The following is a 25,124-nucleotide window of genomic DNA, read 5'->3' as shown; positions in this document are numbered from 1 at the left end:
TCCCGAGCCCGCCCTCGCCGCCCCTACCTCCGTCGCCGAGCACCTCCCCGCCACCGTCTCTCCCCTCTCTGTAAGCCCCCCACCCATCCTTTTTAGTTAATAGATGTTAATGTTAAGTAGTAGATAATGTTGATGTTTTTTAGTTAGGGTAATAATAGATGTTAAGTAGTAGATAATGTTGATGTTAATTAGTTCAGTAGGGTTTAGTTTTTGAATTGAGTTTGTTTAACTAGATGTTAATTAGGGCAGTAGGGTTTAGTTTAGAGTAAACTTTAGTTCAGTAGTTAACTAAATATAATCTATATTTGGTTTTTGAATTGAGTTTGAGAGAGCATGAGATTTGTGTAGATTTTCTTGTAGTGTCAAACGCTAGGACATGCAAATTTGAAGTGGTCAGGATATATGCAAATTCCTCAATTGTGTTTGCACATGTTTCGATTGTGCCCAAGTGGCCTTTTGTTGTTTCCAGGGAATGAAGCCGAGTGGCCTATGTTTTGCCGGAATGTTGATTCATTTCCGTTCCAGCAAATTTCAGGTTCTCGATTTGTCCACTTTTTAGCAAAGGTCATGCCAAAATTTTCTGTGAATTTTGGCATGACTTGTGCTACAAACTAGGACATATCAAGTGCCCGGGATTTGCCGCACCGGGAAGGAGTCAACGTTCCTGCAAAACAATAGGCCTTTTTTATGTCATTATTCATTTTATTGGGTCTAGATTAATTGACTAGATTTAATCGTAGGAAACATGGCTAGCAACGATGAAGGACGGGGTTCTGGTGATTGCGACGACGTCTACCGGGCGGCAGACGAATTTTTGAGCCTTGCCGACGATCAACCGATGTTGTTGCTGGGCCCACCGGTGGCATCGGGGACTGAGACCGACACGCAGACCGGTGCTGAGACTGAGACCGGCGCTGAGACTGAGACCGGCGCTGAGGCTCAGACCGGCATCGAGATCGGCGCTGAGACTGAGACCGGCGCTGAGACTCAGACCAGCATCGAGACCGGCGCTGCCACGGGGAGCGGAGCCGGTGTAGAACCGAAAGCAAAGAGGCAACGGCTTCCTAACAAACTCAGGACTACTAGACTGGTGGTCACGGAGGTGGACAACGGCAATTTTGAGCTAAAAGCGCCCGAGGAAGCGCGCACGTGCTACAGCAATCAAATAGGCTGCATCGTACGGACAACCGCCACCATCAACGATGAGAAACAACAGAAGATAGATAATATGAGGCCCTCCCTCCTAAAGAAGCTGCACCAGATATTCTTGTTCCCGGCCGGAATGAAAAGGATTATAAAGATCCAGATAAGGACCCGGCAATGAAGAAGATAAACAAACACGCCATGAGCAAGTTTAGCGACGCGTTGGCCGCCTGGAAATCAAGGGTGAAAGCAAGGATCATCGAAAAAAAGGAACCCTACTCCGAGATTGTAAAGGATAATCCGACAATCACGGCAGAGCACTTTGAAATATTCAAGGCGGCTTGCGAGGCCGAAGCTGCCAAAAAAAGTCTAAGTACATGAAGGGGCTTCAAGAGAGGAACATTGGGAGCCACCACCTCGGAAGCCGTGGTTACGGCGGGAAGAGGTCCAAATGGGCGAAGGAGGACGCGGAAGCCGCGAGTCTGGGCATCCCAGACCCCTTGGCGGAGTTCACCGTCCCGCAGGAGCGTGACGTCCTCAGGGCCCGGCACCGTTGGGACCCAGTGAAGAAGGTTTACGAGACAAACGCGGTCACGACGGAGTTCATGAGACTGTTGGTAATTTTAGTTTCTGATCAATTCGACTGCACGTTAGTCATATTTGTAAACGATCCTTTTGCCTTTTGCAGAGAGAGCAGCACAGAATTGCGGCCGAAAGCGACTCGCCGTCTGAGGCATTGGCGAGGCCCAAGTGGGACACTCCATTCGACCGGGCGTTGCACATATTGAAACGACTCCCGGTGGAGACTCGACCGTTGTATGGACACATGCACGGTGTCCGAGACGGCGCCACGTGGAAGAAGTACTACCGTGAGACCACGGAGGAGAGAAAGGAAAGACGGAGGTTAACTGAAGAAAACATCGACAAGAAGGTTGTAGATATGTCTACTTCCTTGGTTCCGGCCATTTTCAATTGGACCAGGCAAAATCCAAAAAAAAATGCAGCGGACTTTCCCCTTGCTGACTTCTTGGGGAGCAGCTCGACTAGCGTTGCACCAGCACCTGCTCCCGCACCGGCTCCCGCACCTGCTCCCGCACCGGCTCCCGCACCGGCTCCCGCACCGGACGTGCTCGGCGGTGCTTCGTCTTTGGCTGAGCTCGATGCCCTCACGGTATCTGTCACACCGGCCCCCTTCAATAAATGTATAATTTCCCATTTTCATTTGTTGGGGATCGTTGCAGAAATTAAAAAAATTCTACGCATCACCAAGATCAATCTATGGAGTAACTAGCAACGAGAGAGAGGGGAGTGCATCTGCATACCCTTGAAGATCGCGAGTCGGAAGCGTTGCAAGAATGCGGTCGGTGAAGTCGTACACGAAGCGATTCAGATCGCGGCCGAATCCGATCTGAGCACCGAACAACGGTGCCTCCGCGTTCAACACACGTGCAGCCCGGTGATGTCTCCCGCACCTTGATCCAGCAAGGAGGATGGAGAGGTTGAGGAAGAAGGCTCCAACAGCAGCACGACGGCGTGGTGGTGATGGAGTGGCAGTTCTCCGGCAGGGCTTCGCCAAGCTCACGCGGAGGAGGAGAGGTGTTGGGGAGGGGAGGGGCTGCGCCTTGGATGTGGTGCTGCAGCCCTCCCTCCACCCCTCTATTTATAGGGAGAAGTGGAAGGGGGCCGGCCCCTCTAGATGAGATCTAGAGGGGGGAGGCGGCCAAGGGGGAGGGGGCTTGCCCCCCAAGCAAGGGGGCGCCCCCTTTAGGGTTCCCCCCCAACCCTAGGCGCATGGGCCCTAGGGGGATGGCGCCCAGCCCACTTAGGGCTGGTTCCCTTCCACCTAGAGACCATAAGGCCCTCCGGGGCAGGTGGACCCTCCCGGTGGACCCCCGGAACCCCTCCGGTGGTCCCGGCACAATACCGGTATACCCCCGAATATTTCCGGTGACCGTATGACGACTTCCCATATATAAATCTTCACCTCCGAACCATTTCAGAACTCCTCGTGACGTCCAGGGTATCATCCGGGACTCCGAACAACATTCGGTAATCACATACAAATCTTCGTTATAACCCTAGCGTCATCGAACCTTAAGTGTGTAGACCCTACGGGTTCGGGAATCATGCAGCAAGACCGAGACAGCTCTCTAGCCAATAACCAACAGCGGGATCTGGATACCCATGTTGGCTCCCACATGTTCCACGATGATCTCATCGGATGAACCACGATGTCGAGGATTCAAGCAATCCCGTATACAATTCCCTTTGTCAATCGGTACGTTACTTGCCCGAGATTCGATCGTCGGTATCCCAATACCTCGTTCAATCTCGTTGTCGGCAAGTCACTTTACTCGTTCCGTAATGCATGATCCTGCGACCAACTACTTTGTCACATTGAGCTCATTATGATGATGCATTACCGAGTGGGCCCAGAGATACCTCTCCGTCATACAGAGTGACAAATCCCAGTATCGATTCGTGCCAACCCAACAGACACTTTCAGAGATACCTGCAGTGCACCTTTATAGCCACCCAGTTACGTTGTGACGTTTGGTACAAACAAAGCATTCCTACGGTATCCGGGAGTTGCACGATCTCATGGTCTAAGGAAATGATACTTGACATTAGAAAAGCTTTAGCAAACGAACTAAACGACCTTGTGCTATGCTTAGGATTGGGTCTTGTCCATCACATCATTCTCCTAATGATGTGATCCCGTTATCAATAACATCCAATGTCCATGGTCAGGAAACCATAACCATCTATTGATCAACGAGCTAGTCAACTAGAGGCTCACTAGGGACATGTTGTGGTCTATGTATTCACACATGTATTACGGTTTCCAGTTAATACAATTATAGCATGAACAATAGACAATTATTATGAACAAGGAAATATAATAATAATCATTTTATTATTGCCTCTAGGGCATATTTCCAAGAGTCTCCCACTTGCACTAGAGTCAATAATCTAGTTCACATCACTATGTGATTGTAATGAATCCAACACCCATGGGGTTTGATCATATCTCGCTTGTGAGAGAGGTTATTAGTCAACGGGTCCGAACCTTTCAGATCTGTGTGTGCTTTACAAATCTCTATGTCATCTTGTAGATGCAGCTACCATGCTCTATTTGGAGCTAGTCCACATAACTGTTCTACTATACAAATCTGGTTTACTACTCAGAATCATCCGGATTAGTGTTAAAGTTTGCATCGACGTAACCCTTTACGACGAACTCTTTTACCACCTCCATAATCGAGAAAATTCCTTAGTCCGCTAATTACTAAGGATAACTTTGACCGCTGTCCTGTGATCCATTCCTAGATCACTCTTGTACACCTTGACTGACTCATGGCAAGGCACACTTCAGGTGCGGTACACAGCATAGCGTACTGTAGAGCCTATGTCTCAAGCATAGGGGACAACCTTCGTTCTTTCTCTCTCTTCTGCCGTGATCAGGTCTTGAGTCTTACTCAATACTCACACCTTACAACACAGCGAATAACTCCTTCTTTGCCGATCTATTTTGAACTCCTTCAAAATCTTGTCACGGTATGTATTTATTTGAAAGTACTATTAAGCGTTTTGATCTATCCTTATAGATCTTGATGCTCAATGTTCAAGTAGCTTAATCGAGGTTTTCCATTGAAAAACACTTTTCAAACAACCTTATATGCTTTCCAGAAATTCTATATCATTTCTGATCAACAATATGTCAAGAACATATACTCATTAGAAATTATATAGTGCTCCCACTCACTTCTTTGGAAATACAAGTTTCTCATAAACATTGTATAAACCCAAAATCTTTGATCATCTCATCAAAGCTTATATTCCAACTCCGAGATGCTTACTCCAGTCCTTAGAAGGATCGCTGGAGATGTGCATACTTGTTAGCATCTTTTAGGATTGACAAAACCTTCTGGTTGTATCACATACATCCTTTCCTCAAGAAAATTGTCGAGGAAACAATGTTTTGACATCCTATCTGCAAGAGTTCATAAATAATGCAGTAACTGCTAATATAATTCCAACAGACTCTTAGCATCGCTACAACTGAGAAAATCTCATCGTAGTCAACTCCTTGAACTTGTCGAAAAATGTCTTAGCGACAAGTCGAGCTTTCTTAATGGTGACACATACCATCATTGTCTGTCTTCCCTTTTAAAATCCATCTGTACCCAACAGCCTTACGACTATCAACTAGTTCTTCCAAAGTCTACACTTTGTTTTCATACGTGGATCCTCTCTCGGATTTTATGGTCTCGAGCCATTCGTCGGAATCCAGGCCCACCATCGCTTCTCCATAGCTCGTAGGTTAATTGTTGTCTAGCAACATGACCTCCAAGACAGGATTACCGTACCACTCAGAAGTAGTACGCGTCCTTGTCACCCTACGAGGTTTGGTAGTGACTTGATCCGAAGTTTCATGATCACTATCATCAACTTCCACTTCAATTGGTGTAGGCGCCACAGGAACAACTTCCTGTGCCCTGCTGCACACTAGTTGAAGTGACGGTTCAATAACCTCATCAAGTCTCCACCATCCTCCCACTCAATTCTTTCGAGAGAAACTTTTCCTCGAGAAAGGACCCGTTTCTAGAAACAATCACTTTTGCTTCCGGATCTGAAATAGGAGGTATACCCAACTGTTTTGGGTGTCCTATGAAGATGCATTTATCCGCTTTTGGGTTCGATCTTATCAGGAAAAAACTTTTCAGATAAGCGTCGCAGTACCAAACTTTTAAGAAATGACAACCTAGGTTTCTCTAAACCATAGTTCATACGGTGTCATCTCAACGGAATTACGTGGTGCCTTATTTAAACTGAATGCGGTTGTCTCTAATGCCTAACCCATAAACGATAGTGGTAATTCGATAAGAGACATCATGGTATGCACCATATCCAATAGGGTGCAGCTATGATGTTCGGACACACCATCACACTATGGTGTTCCAGGCGGTATTAGTCGTGAAACAATTTCCACAATGTCTTAATTGTGTACCAAACTCGTAACTCAGATATTTATCTCTATGATCATATCATAGACATTTTATCCTCTTGTCACGATGATCTTCAACTTCACTCTGAAATTACTTGAACCTTTCAATATTTCAGACTTGTGTTTCATCAAGTAAATATACTTAGAATCTACTCAAATCATCTGTGAAGTAAGAGCATAACGATATTCACTGCGTGCCTCAGCACTCATTGGATTTCACACATCAAATGTATTACTTCCAACAAGTTGCTCTTTTGTTCCATCTCACTGAAAACGAGGCCTTTCAGTCATCTTGCCCATGTGGTATGATTTGCATGTCTCAAGTGATTCAAAATCAAGTGAGTCCAAACGATCCATCTGCCTGGAGTTTCTTCATGCATATATATACCAATAGACATGGTTCGCATGTCTCAATCTTTTCAAAAACGAGTGAGTCCAAAGATCCATCAACATGGAGCTTCTTCATGCGTTTTATACCAATATGACTCAAATGGCAGTGCCACAAGTATGTGGTACTATCATTACTATCTTATATCTTTTAGCATGAACATGTGTATCACTACGATCGAGCTTCAATAAACCATTCATTTTAGGTGCAAGACCATTGAAGGTATTATTCAAATAAACAGAGTAACCATTATTCTCCTTAAATGAATAACCCTATTGCGATAAACATAATCCAATCATGTCTATGCTCAACACAAACACCAAATAACAATTATTTAGGTTTAACACCAATCTCGATGGTAGAGGGAGCATGCGATGCTTGATCACATCAACCTTGGAAACACTTCCAACACATATCGTCATCTCACCTTTAGCTAGTCTCCGTTTATTCCGCAGCTTTTATTTCGAGTTACTAACACTTAGCAACCGAACCGGTATCTAATACCCTGGTGCTACTAGGAGTACTAGTAAAGTACACATTAATATAATGTATATCCAATATACTTCTGTCGACCTTGCCAGCCTTCTCATCTATGAAGTATCTAGGGTAGTTCTGCTTCAGTGACCGTTCCCCTCATTTCAGAAGAACTTAGTCTCGGGTTTGTGTTCAACCTTGGGTTTCTTCACTAGAGCAGCAACTGATTTGCCGTTTCATGAAGTATCCCTTCTTGCCCTTGCCCTTCTTGAAACTAGTGGTTTTACTAACCATCAACAATTGATGCTCCTACTTGATTTCTACTTTCGCGGTGTCAAACATTGCGAATAGCTCAAGGATCATCATATCTATCCCTGATATGTTATAGTTCATCACGAAGCTCTAGTAGCTTGGTGGCAGTGACTTTGGAGAACCATCACTATCTCATCTGGAAGACAACTCCCACTCGGTTCAAGCGATTGTAGTACTCAGAAAATCTGAGCACATGCTCAACGATTGAGCTTTTCTCCCTTAGTTTACAGGCTTAAGAAACTTGTCGGAGGTCTCACACCTCTTGACGTGGGCACAAGCCTGAAATCCCAATTTCAACTCTTGGAACATCTCATATGTTCCGCGACGTTTCAAAATGTCTTCGGTGCCTCAATTCTAAACCATTTAACATTATGCACTGAACTATCATGTAGTCATCAAAACGTGTATGTCAGATGTTCGCAACATCCACAGACAACGCTCGAGGTTCAGCACACCGAGCGGTGCATTAAGGACAGAATCCTTCTGCGCAGCAATGAGGATAATCCTCAGTTTACGGACCCAGTCCGCATAATTGCTACTATCAACTTTCAACTAAATTTTCTATAGGAACATATCTTAAACAGTAGAACTAAAGCGTAAGCTATGACATAATTTGCAAAGACCTTTTGACTATGTTCATGATAATTAAGTTCATCTGATTATTTAATGAACTCCCACTCAGATAGACATCCCTCTAGTCATCTAACTGATACATGATCCGAATCGACTAGGTCGTGTCCGATCATCACGTGAGACGGACTAGTCATCAACGGTGAACATCTCCATGTTGATCGTATCTTCTATACGACTCATGTTCGACCTTTCGGTCTTCCGTGTTCCGAGGCCATGTCTGTACATCCTAGGCTCGTCAAGTCAACCTAAGTGTACTGCGTGTGTAAATCTGGCTTACACCCATTGTATGCGAACGTTAGAACCTATCACACCCGATCATCACGTGGTGCTTCGGAACAACGAACCTTCGCAACGGTGCACAGTTAGGGGGAACACTTTCTCGAAATTTTAGCGAGGGATCATCTTATTTATGCTACCGTCGTTCTAAGCAAATAAGATGTAAAACATGATAAACATCACATGCAATCAAATAGTGACATGATATGGCCAATATCATTTTGCTCCTTTTGATCTCCATCTTCGGGGCACCATGATCATCATCGTCACCGGCATGACACCATGATCTCCATCATCATGATCTCCATCATCGTGTCTTCATAAAGTTGTCTCGCCAACTATCACTTCTACTACTATGGCTAACGGTTTAGCAATAAAGTAAAGTAATTACATGGCGTTATTCAATGACACGCAGGTCATACAATAAATTAAGACAACTCCTATGGCTCCTGTTGGTTGTCATACTCATCGACATGCAAGTCGTGATTCCTATTACAAGAACATGATCAATCTCATACATCACATATATCATTCATCACATCCTTTTGGCCATATCACATCACACGACACATGGTGCAAGAACAAGTTAGACGTCCTCTAACTGTTGTTGCAAATTTTTACGTGGCTGCTATAGGTTTATAGCAAGAACGTTTCTTACCTACGCCAAAACCACAACGTGATATGCCAATTTCTATTTACCCTTCATAAGGACCCTTTTCATCGAATCCGATCCGACTAAAGTGGGAGAGACAGACACCCGCTAGCCACCTTATGCAACTAGTGCATGTCAGTCGGTGGAACCTGTCTCACGTAAGTGTACGTGTAAGGTCGGTCCGGGCCGCTTCATCCAAGGATGCCGCCGAATCAAGATAATACTAGTAACGACAAGTAAATTGATAAAATCGACGCCCACAACAACTTGTGTTCTACTCGTGCATAGAAACTACGCATAGACCTAGCTCATGATGCCACTGTTGGGGATCGTTGCAGAAATTAAAAAAATTCTATGCATCACCAAGATCAATGTATGGAGTAACTAGCAACGAGAGAGAGGGGAGTGCATCTTCATACCCTTGAAGATCGCGAGTCGGAAGCGTTGCAAGAATGCGGTCGGTGAAGTCGTACACGAAGGGATTCAGATCGCGGCCGAATCCTATCTAAGCACCGAACAATGGTGCCTCCGCGTTCAACACACGTGCAACCCAGTGCCGTCTCCCGCGCCTTGATGCAGCAAGGAGGAGGGAGAGGTTGAGGAAGAAAGCTCCAACAGCAGCACGACGGCGTGGTGGTGATGGAGTGACAGTTCTCCTGCAGGGCTTCGCCAAGCTCACGCGGAGGAGGAGAGGTGTTGGGGAGGGGAGGGGCTGCGCCTTGGATGTGGTGCTGCAGCCCTCCCTCCACCCCTCTATTTATAGGGAGAAGGGGGAAGGGGGCCGGCCCCTCTAGATGAGATCTAGAGGGGGGGCGGCGGCCCTGGGGGAAGGGGCTTGCCCCCCAAGCAAGGGGGGCGCCCCCTTTAGGGTTCCCCCCCAACCCTAGGCGCATGGGCCCTAGGGGGATGGTGCCCAGCCCACTTAGGGGCTGGTTCCCTTCCACCAACAGCCCATAAGGCCCTCCGGGGCAGGTGGACCCTCCCGGTGGACCCCCGGAACCCCTCCGGTGGTCCCGGTACAATACCGGTATACCCCCGAATATATTCGGTGACCGTATGATGACTTCCCATATATAAATCTTCACCTCCGGACCATTCCGGAACTCCTCGTGACGTCCGGGATCTCATCCTGGACTCCGAACGACATTTGGTAATCACATACAAATCTTCCTTATAACCCTAGCGTCATCGAACCTTAAGTGTGTAGACCCTACGGGTTCGGGAATCATGTAGACATGACCGAGACAGCTCTCTAGCCAATAACCAACAACGGGATCTGGATACCCATGTTGGCTCCCACATGTTCCACGATGATCTCATCGGATGAACCACGATGTCGAGGATTCAAGCAATCCCGTATACAATTCCCTTTGTCAATCGGTACATTACTTGCCCGAGATTCGATCGTCGGTATCCCAATACCTCGTTCAATCTCGTTATCGGCAAGTCACTTTACTCGTTCCATAATGCATGATCCCGTGACCAACTACTTAGTCACATTGAGCTCAGTATGATGATGCATTACTGAGTGGGCCCAGAGATACCTCTCCGTCATACGGAGTGACAAATCCCAGTCTCGATTCGTGCCAACCCAACAGACACTTTTGGAGATACCTGTAGTGCACCTTTATAGCCACCTAGTTACGTTGTGACGTTTGGTACACCCAAAGCATTCCTACGGTATCCGGGAGTTGCACGATCTCATGGTCTAAGGAAATGATACTTGACATTAGAAAAACTTTAGCAAACGAACTACACGACCTTGTGCTATGCTTAGGATTGGGTCTTGTCCATCACATCATTCTCCTAATGATGTGATCCCATTTTCAATGACATCCAATGTCCATGGTCAGGAAACCATAACCATCTATTGATCAACGAGCTAGTCAACTAGAGGCTCACTGGGGACATGTTGTGGTCTATGTATTCACACATGTATTACGGTTTCCAGTTAATACAATTATAGCATGAACAATAGACAATTATTATGAACAAGGAAATATAATAATAATCATTTTATTATTGCCTCTAGGGCATATTTCCAATCATTGTCTCACATCGCAGACTTTTCTTTGCAGGCCGACGAAACCCCGTGCACCATATTAGTGACCGGGAGCACACCCACGAGCACGCAGCCTCAGCAAGGTATGAACATCAACACCCCACCTACCAAAGTAGCGTCGGGTGTCGGGTGGGGTGATAGCGGATGGGGTAAGGAAGAGGCTCCATTAGTCGCTGATGAAGTCGCCATGGATGAGGATGAGGATGACGATGGCACTCAACAGTATGTCTATACTGGCGCCTACTCAGGGTTTGAGCGTCATGAGTCGGTGCCTGAATTGCCGTCTCCGGAGGCTGAACGTATTATGGACGATCTTCCGGTAGTAAAGAAGTCTAGGAAGAGAGCGAGGAAAGGCAAAAAAGCTGATTCTATGATCCAGCCGCCTCAGCAGCCTCGGGTTCAAGACCGTATAGATATCCCCGGTGCAGATAAATGGCATATCCCCGGTCAACCAATCCTACCTGCAAGAGCGCTAGGGGCCAGATTCGGCGATCTAAGGAGACTTCATGACGATGTGCTGCGGATAGAGAATGGCCTCATCGCCTCGAAAGATCCAGGATACCCACTCTACGTGGTTAACGTTCCACAGCAATTGTCGTACATCGACTTCTTCCCTGCGGATAAGTTCTTCCTTCGATTCGATTACATATTCAACATGTTTCACGTGAAGAAGCTGGATTTTACGTTTGTCCGCCTTTATGCCTTGCATATGAACTACATCATCGGGGTTGAGCAGATACCTCATATCTGTGTCGCTGACCTGTACTTCATGCACGAGGGCTTCTTGGGAGTCTGCGCAAAGCACCGTGAATACGCGAGGGAATACATCGTCAGTTTCATGCTCGCCAATAAGGACAAGGAGGCGATTCTCGTGCCTTATCATCCCCTGTAAGTCATCCGCGCGGATATCCTTCCTTCGATTTCAATCATTCATTTGCACGGTGGAGGCTAGTTAATTTGAGGTGTACTTATTTTGCGCAGCGGCGGGCGTGCCGTCCTCATCATCCTCTACCCTCGATACTCCCACGCTCTTTACTTGGACTCGTCGAAGAACATTCACAAAAAGGATTACACCCACATCAAGGATGTTCTCGACAGTGCTATGTTTTACTACGAAGCACGGGGTGGAGAGGTCAAGGACAAGAAGAGAAGGGGCGGCAGGCTCGCCTTCGGCCATAAAACCGACTTCTGCTGCATCCAGCAACCGAGTGATTCTCTTAATGATGGATTCTATGTCCTACACCACATGCTGGAGTACAGACGGGATCACCAGAACCTTCGCATGTCACCTACATCCGGCAATGCCCATATTCTACAATGGGCAAAGAACGTAGGAGATATCGAGGATCATCGACTTCGAGCTGAGTTCTATCACATCCAGCGCGAACTTGCCCAAATCATCATGAAGGATGTCGTCGGAAAAACAGGGATGTTCTACGAAGAAGGAAAAATGTCGCGGGAAGACGTCCGAACACGGGTACCCTCTCAGCGTCTCGACCTGAAGCCTTTCACTAGGCTCGGGGACTATCTCCCTGACTTGGATGGATGGCACGACATGTTGGAGTGATTGTCGATATATGACAATGTGTCCATTTAGTCCATACTTTCTGTATGACGAAACTTTGAGTTATGCACGATGAAACTTTATTTGTGATGTAATTAAACCGTCCTCCTCAACTAGCGACGATCACTCTAGTTAGGGCATTTTGGGTACCATCAACTTCGTTATTTATGCTTATGATATGTTGCTTCTATTTTTGCCAAGTCTGTCTCGTTCTGTTGCATATCATCGACTCATGTGACGATGCAGGTGCATAGATCATCGATGGCGAAGAAGTGCTACGCCAGGAGTATATAGACGACGAGTGGCCGGAGTGTCAGGCCCAGGTTTTCCGGTTTCCGGTTTCCGAGCGACAGGCAGTAGTTAGTTTAGGTTCACGCTAATGCGAGAGAGGGATACGAACTCATGTACTGCATAGTTCCGCTCTCACTCAAAGTGATAGCTCTTCTCGCGTATATCATTGTTTAGATGGATGACGATGTAGTTGCAAGTAATCGAGACTTGTATCGCTATTTTGGAGATGATGACGAGAGACCACTTTGTGTTGAATGATGATTATGATGATGACATGATTTGATGAGACTAGTTGTATCTGTATGCTATGATTACATTTGTATGTGTATGATATGCTAAAGATTATTGTATAAAGCCTATTCAAATACAAAACAAGTATGCAGAAAAAAAACTAATAAAACTAGCAGTAGCGAGTGGAACAAAGTTAGCAGTAGCGCTGCCTCCCAAAAAGCGCTGCAGATATTACCAGCAGCGCTCTTCACCAAAACGCGCTGCAGCTATCCATGTATAGCAGTAGCGTGGGACGACAGGCGCTACTGCTACACGTTAGCTGTAGCGCCTTATCAGTAGCGCGACGTCCCGCGCTACTGATAGGCAAAATACTCGCGCTACTGATAGGGTTTTCCCTAGTAGTGGTGTGGAGGCGTGTCTCTGGCGGATCTATCCTTGATGGATTTGGTCGTAGTTCGTCTACGTTTGTGTTACTTCAGGTTGGATCCTTCCGATCTACTCTACTCTTAATCGGCGACAGTTACTGTTCTGCTGCGCTGGTCCTATGGGGCCTTAGCACGACAACTTTCGGACTGTCTACTACAACAAGTTTTGCCCAGCTCCGGTGAGGGAGGGGCGATGACGGTGGCGCGCATTCGGCTCGCTTCAGTGCTTGTAGTCGTCGCTAGGTGGTCTACGGATTTGAATGTAATTTTACTATTTCTGGTGTTCGTTGTATTGCCATGATTGAAGATGAATAGATTGAAAGTTTTCTCGAAAAAACTAGGAAACATTTGTCCACCAGTATATATATAACGAGAAAACAAAAGATTGAAAAAAATGCGATCACTGGATTCTTATTGATGGGAGGGGTTGGGGGTTCGCTTCATACCAGTAAATTGGTCTTTGACACGCGTCACTGTTTTACCCATTCTAAGAGAAGGGTTGCTGGTTTTATGAGTGAATCGTGTCCCGTGCGCACTTCTAACCGGACTTGTGCGCTGCTGGGCCTGGGTTAGTACACGTGCACTAACACCTCCTCAGCCGGGTTTTTTTAGGGTAAACCTCTGCAAGGGGAAATATCTGGTACTCCTATCCCTATGGTGCTCCCGGTGCTCCAAACTCGGCAGCGCATTTTAAATTGTTCAAAAAATTCTGACAAAAATCCAGCACATTGACGCAACATCAATGTATGTTGTCAAATAAATTCAAATCAAAATTCGGAACATTGCTCGACAGACAAAAATGACAAGATGGACATGAATGTGATAATGGGCATAATCTAAAGCCCAACTTATGTTATGTACTATTTACTATCGAATTTGTCATTTATGTTTCTCACGCTATGTTTTGAATTTTGATTTTGAATTTTTTACCGAGTTTTGGAGCACCGCGAGCACCCTAGGGGTGGGAGTACCAGATATTTCCCTAAAAGAACCGCATGATAGGTTCCCCAAAATTCTTGTCTTAGATTTGTCGAAATACGGATGTATCAAGTCACGTTTTAGTATTAGGTGCATCCGTATCTAGACAAATCTAAGATAAGAATTTTGGGACGGAGGGAGTACTAAACAAGGCAAAAATAATTCAGATAGCATGGTACATAGGTTATCTTTTCAGAATAGCATGTCAGAGCTCACCACCCATATCTTCGATGCCACAGGTATGTTGAAGTTGAGGTCAATTACTCTGTTTAGAACTGATGCTGATCTGATCCAGGCTCTTTCAAGATTCAGAGTTTTGCCTGTATTGGATTTAGAAGGTTGTAATCTCAGCGAAAGTAGTCATCAGATTGACCTTAGGTATGTTGAGAATTTATTACACCTGAGGTACCTAGGGCTACGAAATACACGTGTTAGCATTCTCCCCATGGAAATATGAAAGCTACAGTTTTTGCAAACACTGGATTTAAGAATGGTTGGATCAATGGACGTGCCCTCAAGTGTTGCTCGACTAGGACATTTGATGTGCCTACATGTTAGTTGGGATACGAGACTGCCAGCTGGGATAGGGAACTTGGGAACCTTGCAAGAGCTGAATACATTGAAGGTGCATGGTACTGATGCGATTGAGAAAGAGCTAGGGAAGCTAACGGAAATGAGGGTGCTTGAACTTTGGTGGGAGTGAGATGATAAGAGTGTGTGTAATTCTTTATTGCTGTCCTTGGCCAATATGAAGAAATTGCATAGCTTATTGATTTATTGTGATGGGATGCAAGGTTGGATGTTACCTGGAACAGCTGGGTGCCCTCTCCTCACCTCCACACCTTTATGTTTAGTAACTGTACCTCAACATTGCCTAGATGGATGAATTCATCGTTGTTTCCCGTCCTCTCCTGTTTGCATTTAGTAGTGGATAGAGTTAGGCCGGAGGTCTTTTGGCCACAAGCCCGCGTCGGACGTCCCTCAGACGTGTACTTTTTGTCAGAGCATGTAGGTATGAAGCAGTCGCCAGCCGATCGGTTCCTATGCACGTACAAGGAGCAAGCTAGCAAGCAAGTGGATGCTTCCGTGTAAGCTACCTAGCTATGACTTGATCGATTTTTTATTCCTTTGATCTGGTTCGGTTTACAGGGGTAGGTTACACGCATATATATATATAGCTGGTGATTACACCAGTCCGAGCCGGACAAGGTCATTGTGGTTAATTCCAACAATCACCCCTCTAAACACGATGTCCTCACTTCACAGCTTGGACATCGATCCTTCGCCCCATCTTCACGAACTTCTGCCGTCCCAAAGACCTGGTTAGGATATCTACAAGCTGGTCTTCGGTGCAAACGTAGTTGACGTCAATCTTGCTTTCTTCCACGCACTCCCTTAGGTATCGATACCTCGTATCGTTGTGCTTCTTTCCATCCCGACGCACTAGATTCTTCCACAGAGAGATTGTAGACTTGTCGTCGATGTTAAGCACCACTTGTTGTGGTTCCTTATCTGTGAGTTCATCGAGTAGCCTTCCCAAGCAAACGCCTTGACACACCGATGTTGCAGTTGAAATATACTCCGCTTCACGGGATTATAATGCGACCACCTTCTGCTTTTGTGATAGCCAACTCACTATGCTTCCTCCCAAGAAATATGCCACATTCGAGGTACTTTTACGGTCGTCCACATCTCCTGCTCCATCATCTCCTTCTTCTTCCCTCTCAAATAGAAACAACCGAAGTTTGTTGTCCCTTTGATGTACCTGAGTATATTTTTCACAGCTGCCCAATGTTCTATCGTGGGTGCTTCCATGAAGCGACTCACTATGCCAACGGAATATGCCAAGTCCGGTCTTGTATTCGTGAGATGCCTCAACTTTCGGATCACACTTCTATACTCCATTGCATCAACTGCGGGTGCTTCCCTTTTCTTGCTTAGCATAATAAGAGGCTTCATCGGAACATGACTTGTATTGCAATCTTTCAACCCACAGCTTTCAAGTACCGTCTTTGCATATGCCTCGTGGCATATTGTGATCCCCTCCAGCTTTTGATGTACCTCGCTCCCAAGGTAGTAACTCAATAGCCCTAGATCAGCCATCTTGAATAGCTCCTTCATTTGTAGCTTGAAGTTTGTAATCACCTCCTCGTCTGCTGCAGTTATCAACAGATCATCCACATAGATGCCCACTAAGAGACGATCCTTGCCTTTACCTTGCTTATACATCGTATGCTCTAGTGAACTCTTCTCAAATCCGAGAGAAAACAATGTATGGTCAAGCTTGATGTTCCATGCCCGAGGAGCTTGTCGTAGACCGTATAATGCCTTGCGTAGCTTCAATACCTTGTGTTCTTCTCCTTCTTGGATGTACCCCGGTGGTTGCTTCACATACAATTTTTCTTCCAACACCCCAGTCAAAAACAGAGTTTACATCCATGTGATGTATCTTCCAAGATTCTTGAGCCGCGAGAGCTATGAATAGCCTCACCGATTCCATCCTTGTAACTGGAGCTAACACTTCTTTGAAGTCCACACCTTGCTATTGCATGCTTGCTTTAACCACAAGCCTTGCTTTATGCTTCACCAAGTCCCTTTTGGCATCCTTCTTGACTTTGTACACCCACTTGAGCTCCATGGCATTATATCCGCTGGGAAGATCCACGAGTTCCCATGTATCGTTGTCTCGGATCGACCCCAACTCTTCATCCATAGCACGACGCCAACACTCTTTTATAATTGCATCTTCGATATCTTGCGGGTCCTCGATGTGCAACAACTGTCGCCCTTTACTCTTCATCTTCACTGGATTTATCCAAAGTGCTTCTTCTGGAGGGATGTCTAACACGCGTCGTTCATGTGCTATTGGAGTAGACATACTGATACGTCTCCAACGTATCTATAATTTATAAAGTATTCATGCTATTATATTATCTGTTTTGGATGTTTATGGGCTTTATTATACACTTTTATATTATTTTTGGTGCTAACCTATTAACCGGAGGCCCAACCCAAATTGTTGTTTTCTTGCCTATTTCAGTGTTTCGAAGAAAAGGAATATCAAACGGAGTCCAAACGGAATGAAACCTTCGGGAAAGTTATATTTGGAACGGAAGCAATCCAGGAGACTTGGAGTGGACGTCAGGGAAGCTTCGAGGTGGCCACGAGGCAGGAAGGCGCGCCCTACCCCCTGGGCGCGCCCCCCACCCTCGTGGCTCCCCTGACCAACTGCTTTCGCCTATATATGTCCATATACCCTAAAAACTTCGGGGAGCACAATAGATCGGGAGTTCCGCCGCCGCAAGCTTCTGTAGCCACCAAAAACCAATCGGGACCCTGTTCCGGCACCCTGCCGGAGGGGGATCCCTCACCGGTGGCCATCTTCATCATCCCGGCGCTCTCCATGACGAGGAGGGAGTAGTTCACCCTCGGGGCTGAGGGTATGTACCAGTAGCTATGTGTTTGATCTCTCTCTGTCTCTCTCGTGTTCTTGAGGTGATACGATCTTGATGTATCGCGAGCTTTGCTATTATAGTTGGATCTTACGATGTTTCTCCCCCTCTACTCTCTTGTAATGGATTGAGTTTTCCCTTAAAAGTTATCTTAATGGATTGAGTCTTTAAGGATTTGAGAACACTTGATGTATGTCTTGCATGTGCTTATCTGTGGTGACAATGGGATATCACATGATCTACTTGATGTATGTTTTGGTGATCAACTTGCGGGTCCACCTTGTGAACTTATGCATAGGGGTTGGCACACGTTTTCGTCTTGACTCTCCGGTAGAAACTTTGGGGCACTCTTTGAAGTTCTTTGTGTTGGTTGAATAGATGAATCTGAGATTGTGTGATGCATATCGTATAATCATGCCCACGGATACTTGATGTGACATTGGAGTATCTAGGTGACATTAGGGTTTTGGTGGATTTGTGTATTAAGGTGTTATTCTAGTACGAACTCTATGATAGATCGAACGAAAAGAATAGCTTCGTGTTATTTTACTACGGACTCTTGAATAGATCGATCAGAAAGGATATCTTTGAGGTGGTTTCGTACCCTACAATAATCTCTTCGTTTGTTCTTCGCTATTAGTGACTTTGGAGTGACTCTTTGTTGCATGTTGAGGGATAGTTATATGATCCAATTATGTTATTATTGTTGACAGAACTTGCACTAGTGAAAGTATGAACTCTAGGACTTGTTTCCTAGCATTGCATTACCATTTACGCTCACTTTTACCACTTGTTGCCTTGCTGTTCTTATATTTTCAGATTACAAATACTCATATTTACCATCCATATTGCACTTGTATCACCATCTCTTCGCCGAACTAGTACACCTATATAATTTACCATTGTATTGGGTGTGTTGTGGACGCAAGAGGCCCAACAGCGTCTACAAGAAGAAGGTTGTGTAGTAGACATGACATCCTTGCTTTTAAACTTGCCAAAGTTCCCTTTCCTGGCAATTCAATGCTTCCTGGAGTTGTTTCTGGCGCTCCAAACCTACTTCTCAGAGAGCGTTCAGCACACGGGTCGCTCCTTACCTCTAACACATCCATAAAGCATCCACGTATTGGTGAGCTCCCTGGAGTTGCTGTATACATCTTGTACTGTCCACCACCATGCGGCTTCTCTGCTGTGGACCGCAACTCAGCTAGCAAAACAGCCACGTCCGTGCCTGTACAGCCTGGGTTGCGTCCGCCTCGGTTCGTTGCTTCACCGACAGCCGCGTCAACTTGCTCGACCGGCACAGCGTCGGCTCCATGCGCTGAGGCATGCGACTTGCATGGGCTCTCCTCGTCCTGTTGATCTTCTAACGCAACAGATGTGCCTGTACTCGGGACGTCCGCACAACTCGACATTGCACTGTCCAACATCACGTATGTGCCAAGTTCATCTTTTCGGAGTGCAGCTCGCCGCATGTCGCGTTATTGTGGCGCGACCACTCCATCACGCCTCGCGTTGTGTTCTTCTGGCGACATGTCTTTGCCGTCTTCTAGCTCGACAACACCATCACGCATTGTGTCGTGGACTTCTGGCACCACTTTTTCGCCCACTTCTAACGTGACCATACCGTCACGCCTTCCATCATGGTCTTCTGGTGCCATGGCTTCGCCCGGGTTTACTCAGGCCCGGGCCAAGGTAGGTACAACTCGTGCCGGCCGCACAGGGCCCATGATTTGCAGGGGCCCCGAATTTCAGACGTAGGCTGAAGGCCCAACATTCACACCTGGCCAGAACCGCTGAGGGTGAAAAATTTCTAAGCGTGTTTCTGAGATCCAACCCACAACCTCTTGCTACTTTAAAGAGAAATCAACTAACTGACCTATTCGATTGCAAAAATGGTGGCCTCTCGATTGAAAGTTCTTTTATCAAAAATTATTAGCCCAACACAGAGTGCATTTGTACCGGGTAGATTGATAACGGATAACATTTTGGTTGCCTACGAATGCTTTCATACAATCAAGACAAAAGAGAGGGGAGAGAGGGCTTCTGTGCTATAAAACTTGACATGCACAAAGCTTACAATAGAGTTAAGTGGCCTTTTTTGAAGGAGATTATGTTGAAACTGGGTTTTCGTCGAGAGTGGGTTAATTTGATTATGCAATGTGTCTCAACTGTAGAATACAAAGTAAGGATAAATGCAGAGGAAAGTGAGAGCTTTAAGCCTACGAGAGGGTTGAGACAGGGGGACCCGTTATCACCATATCTCTTTCTGCTCTGCACAGAAGGGTTGAATCCCTTGCTTACGAATGCTGAGGAGAACGGAAATATAATAGGACACTAGTAGAAAAATGGCCTAATGTTAAGCACAATAGTCCCGGTTTGTAATTGAACCGGCACTAATGTGACCATTAGTGCCGGTTCGAACGGCTAGGCGGGCGGAGCTCATTAGTACCGGTTCGCGGCGAACCTTTAGTACCGGTTCGTGCCACGAACCGGTTCTAAAGAGGCTGTGGCAGGCTGTGGCCAGGCTGGGGCCCCACCAGCACCTTTAGTACCGGTTCGTGGCATGAACCGGTACTAGAGTTTTTTAGTTGATTCTTTTTGCAGCTGTTTTTTTAGTCCCACCTCGCCAAGCGAGAGGCACTCGCAACGGTTTATAAGCCCTGAGTGTAGAGACGATGAAGGAGATGCACAATGCTCACCTGCACGTTGCTTAGCTTCAAGCCTTGAGGAAATGGTGTAGACTGCACGGAGCTATCAGGGTTTCGAACGAAAACTACACATAGCTCCGTGCAGTCTACACTATTTCCTCAAGGCCTGAAGATAAGCAACGTGCAGGTGATCTTTGCGCCTCTCTTTCATTTTTAATAAATTATTTTAATTCTGGACTTTTTTTGCTTTCATTTGCTATTTTTCATGCATTTACTGATTTGTTTTGAGCTGAATGACCCTGAAATTGAAAAGCACTACAAATGAACTCCGAAAAGGTTAAAACTTGGCATGGTATCATCATTTCACCCACGTAGCATGTGCAAAAGAGTAGAGAGGATAACGGCAAAAACTGGATGCACTTCGTGTACAAACTGGACAATCTCTTTCGAAGTATCAGGGTTTCGGACGAAAACACATCTGTTACAAAGGCACTTCATTTTTGTAAACTTAATTATTACAACTCCAGAATTTTTGTGTGTTCAGTATGCACCATTCAAAGCCACATCATCAACTTTCAACCTTTTCTTCCTTCATTTGCTATTTTTCATGCATTTACTGATTTGATTTGAGCTAAATGACCCTGAAAATGAAAAGCACTACAAATGAACTCTGAAAAGGTTGAAACTTGGCATGGTATCATCATTTCACCTACGTAGCATGTGCAAAAAAGTACAGAGGGTTATGGCAAAAACTAGATGCACTTCGTGTACAGACTGGACAATCTCTTTCGAAGTATCAGGGTTTCGAACGAAATTCATACGTTACAAAGGCACTTCATTTTTTTAAACTTAATTATTCAACTCCAGAATTTTTGTGCGTTCAGTATGCACCGTTTAAAGCCACGTCATCAACTTTCAACCCTTTCTGACATAATTTGCTATTTTCGATGCATTTACTGATTTGTTTTCAGAGCTAAATCACTGTGAAATTGAAAAGCAGTACAAAATAAACTCTGAAAAGGTTGAAACTTGGCAAGGTATCATCATTTCACCCGCATAGCATGTGCAAAAAAGTAGAGAGGGTTACGGCAAAAACTGGATGCACTTCGTGTACAAACTGGACAATGTCTTAGTAAGTATCAGGGTTTCGGATGAAAACTCATCTGTTACACCGCCTATTTAATATTTTAATAACTTAGTACAACTCTGGACTTTTTTTGTGTTCAGATGAACAACTAAACTACACGTCATCAACTTTCAACCCTTTCTGACATAATTTGCTACTTTCGATGCATTTACTGATTAGTTTTGAGAGCTAAATCACCGTGAAAGTGAAAAGCACTACAAAATGAACTCTGAAAAGGTTGAAACTTGGCAAGGTATCATCATTTCACCCGCATAGCATATGCGAAAAGTAGAGAGGGTTACGGCAAAAAATGGATGAACTTCATGTACAAACTGGACAATCTGTTAGGAAGTATCAGGGTTTAGGACGAAAAATCATCTGTTACACCGGCTATTCAATATTTTAATAACTTGGTACAACTCCTGACTTTTTTGCGTTCAGATGCACAATTCAAATCCACGTCATCAACTTTCAACCCTTTCTGACATAATTTGCTATTTTCGATGCATTTACTGATTTGTTTTCAAAGCTAAGTCACTGTGAAAGTGAAAAGCAGTACAAAATGAACTCTGAAAAGGTTGAAACTTGGCAAGGTATCATCATTTCACCTGCATAGCATGTGCAAAAAAGTAGAGAGGGTTACGGTAAAAACTGGATGCACTTCGTGTACAAACTGGACAATCTCTTAGGAAGTACCAGGGTTTCGGACGAAAACTCATCTGTTACACCCGCTATTCGATATTTTAATAACTTAGTACAACTCCGAACTTTTTTGCGTTCAGATGCACAACTCAAATCCACGTCATCAACTTTCAACCCTTTCTGACATAATTTGCTATTTTCGATGCATTTACTGATTTGTTTTCAGAGCTAAATCACGGTGAAAGTGAAAAGCAGTACAAAATGAACTCTGAAAAGGTTGAAACTTGGCAAGGTATCATCATTTCACTGGCATAGCATGTGCAAAAAAGTAGAGAGGGTTACGGCAAAAACTGGATGCACTTCGTGTACAAACTAGACAATCTCTTAGGAAGTATCACGGTTTTGGACGAAAACTCATCTGTTACACCGGCTATTCAATATTCTAATAACTTAGTACAACTCCGGACTTTTTTTGTGTTCAGATGCATAATTCAAATCCACGTCATCAACTTTCAACCCTTTGTGACATAATTTGCTATTTTTGATGCATTCACTAATTTGTTTTCAGAGCTAAATCACCGTGAAAGTGAAAAGCAGTACAAAATGAACTCTGAAAAGGTTGAAATTTGGCAAGGTATCATCATTTCACCCGCATAGCATGTGCAAAAAAGTAGAAAGGGTTACGGCAAAAACTGGATGCACTTCATGTACAAATTGGACAATCTCTTAGGAAGTATCAGGGTTTCGGATGAAAACTCATCTGTTACACCGGCTATTCAATATTTTAATAACTTAGTACAACTGCAGACTTTTTTGTGTTCAGATGCACAACTAAATCCACGTCATCAACTTTCAACCGTTTCTGACATAATTTGCTATTTTCGATGCATTTACCGATTAGTTTTGAGAGCTAAATCACCGTGAAAGTGAAAAGCACTACAAAATGAACTCTGAAAAGGTTCAAACTTGGCAAGGTATCATCATTTCACCCGCATAGCATATGCAAAAAAGTAGAGAGGGTTATGGCAAAAACTGGATGCACTTCGTGTACAAACTAGACAATCTCTTAGGAAGTATCAGGGTTTCGGACGAAAACTCATCTGTTACACCCGCTATTCAATATTTTAATAACTTAGTACAACTCCGAACTTTTTAGCGTTCAGATGCACAACTCAAATCCACGTCATCAACTTTCAACCCTTTCTGACATAATTTGCTATTTTCGATGCATTTACTGATTTGTTTTCAGAGCTGAATCACCGTGAAAGTGAAAAGCAGTACAAAATGAACTCTGAAAAGGTTGAAACTTGGCAAGGTATCATCATTTCACCGGCATAGCATGTGCAAAAAAGTAGAGAGGGTTACGGCAAAAACTGGATGCACTTCGTGTACAAATTGGACAATCTCTTAGGAAGTATCACGGTTTTGGACGAAAACTCATCTGTTACACCGGCTATTCAATATTTTAATAACTTAGTACAACTCCGGACTTTTTTTGTGTTCAGATGCATAATTCAAATCCACGTCATCAACTTTCAACCCTTTCTGACATAATTTGCTATTTTCGATGCATTCACTAATTTGTTTTCAGAGCTAAATCACCGTGAAAGTGAAAAGCGGTACAAAATGAACTCTGAAAAGGTTGAAACTTGGCAAGGTATCATCATTTCACCCGCATAGCATGTGCAAAAAAGTAGAAAGGGTTACGGCAAAAACTGGATGCACTTCGCGTACAAACTGGACAATCTCTTAGGAAGTATCAGGGTTTCGGATGAAAACTCATCTGTTGCACCGGCTATTCAATATTTTAATAACTTAGTACAACTCCGGACTTTTTTTGTGTTCAGATGCACAACTAAAATCCATGTCATCAACTTTCAACCCTTTCTGACATAATTTGCTATTTTCGATGCATTTACTGATTAGTTTTGAGAGCTAAATCACCGTGAAAGTGAAAAGCACTACAAAATGAACTCTTAAATGGTTGAAACTTTGCAAGGTATCATCATTTAACCTGCATAGCATGTGCAAAAAAGTAGAGAGGGTTACGGCAAAAACTGGATGCACTTCGTGTACAAACTGGACAATCTCTTAGGAAGTATCTGGGTTTCGAACGAAAACTCATCTGTTACACAGGCTATTCAGTATTTTAATAACTTAGTACAACTCCGAACTTTTTTGCGTTTAGATGCACAACTCAAATCCACGTCATCAACTTTCAACCTTTTCTGACATAATTTGCTATTTTCGATGCATTTACTGATTTGTTTTCAGAGCTAAATCACCGTGAAAGTGATTAGCAGTACAAAATGAACTCTGAAAATGTTGAAACTTGGCAAGGTATCATCATTTCACCGGCATAGCATGTGCAAAAAAGTAGAGAGGGTTACGGCAAAAACTGGATCCACTTCGTGTACAAACTGGACAATCTCTTAGGAAGTATCACGGTTCTGGACGAAAACTCATGTGTTACACCGGCTATTCAATATTTTAATAACTTAGTACAACTCCGGACTTTTTTGTGTTCAGATGCACAACTAAAATCCACGTCATCAACTTTCAACCCTTTCTGACATAATTTGCTATTTTCGATGCATTTACTGATTAGTTTTGAGAGCTAAATCACCGTGAAAGTGAAAAGCACTAGAAAATGAACTCTGAAAAGGTTCAAACTTGGCAAGGTATCATCATTTCACCCGCATAGCATTTGCAAAAAAGTAGAGAGGGTTACGGCAAAAACTGGATGCACTTCGTGTACAAACTAGACAATCTCTTAGGAAGTATCAGGGTTTCGGACGAAAACTCATATGTTACAACGG

General features: G+C 44.5%; 1 pseudogene; it reads left to right on the top strand.

The window, feature by feature from the left end:
* Positions 1–25,124, top strand: part of LOC123171502 (disease resistance protein RGA2-like) — a 97,281-nt pseudogene that overhangs the window by 28,260 nt on the left and 43,897 nt on the right.

The sequence above is a fragment of the Triticum aestivum genome, chromosome 7D (assembly GCF_018294505.1).
Source record: "Triticum aestivum cultivar Chinese Spring chromosome 7D, IWGSC CS RefSeq v2.1, whole genome shotgun sequence".
Classification (NCBI taxonomy): domain Eukaryota; kingdom Viridiplantae; phylum Streptophyta; class Magnoliopsida; order Poales; family Poaceae; genus Triticum; species Triticum aestivum.
Note: the sequence above shows the minus strand (reverse complement) of the source record. Positions and strands in the feature narration are given on the sequence as shown.